The following is a 540-nucleotide window of genomic DNA, read 5'->3' as shown; positions in this document are numbered from 1 at the left end:
TTCTAGCCCTAGAAGTGGATCAGTGGTATTATCTATTGCAGCTGTTTAGGAAACAAACATATTACATAATTACACACAAAGAAATAGTGGATGACTATATAAATAGGTGTTTCTAAAGCCATATGAGTTTACTTAAAATATTTTTTTTTTGCCAATATTTATGGCTTTGTGTTTTTTTCCCCCATAATATTTTATTGTCAAATTGTTTTCCATACAACACCCAGTGCTCTTCCCCTCAAGTGCCCTCCACCATCACCACCACCTGTCTTCCCCCCTCCCCCCTCCCCCCCAACCCTCAGTTCATTCTCAGCTTTCAATAGTCTCTCAAGTTCTGCATCCCTCTCTCTCTCCCCAACTCTCTCTCCCTCCTCCGTTCCCCCTGGTTCTCCATTAGGTCTCTCTTGTTTTCCTGCTAGACCTATGAGTGCAAACATATGGTTTCTGTCCTTCTCTGCCTGGCTTACTTCACTCAGCATGACACCCTCAAGGTCCATCCACTTTCCTACGAAGGGCCATATGTCATTCCCTCTCATTGCCATG

This window comes from Suricata suricatta, chromosome 10 (genome assembly GCF_006229205.1).
Source record: "Suricata suricatta isolate VVHF042 chromosome 10, meerkat_22Aug2017_6uvM2_HiC, whole genome shotgun sequence".
NCBI lineage: Eukaryota > Metazoa > Chordata > Mammalia > Carnivora > Herpestidae > Suricata > Suricata suricatta.
Note: the sequence above shows the minus strand (reverse complement) of the source record.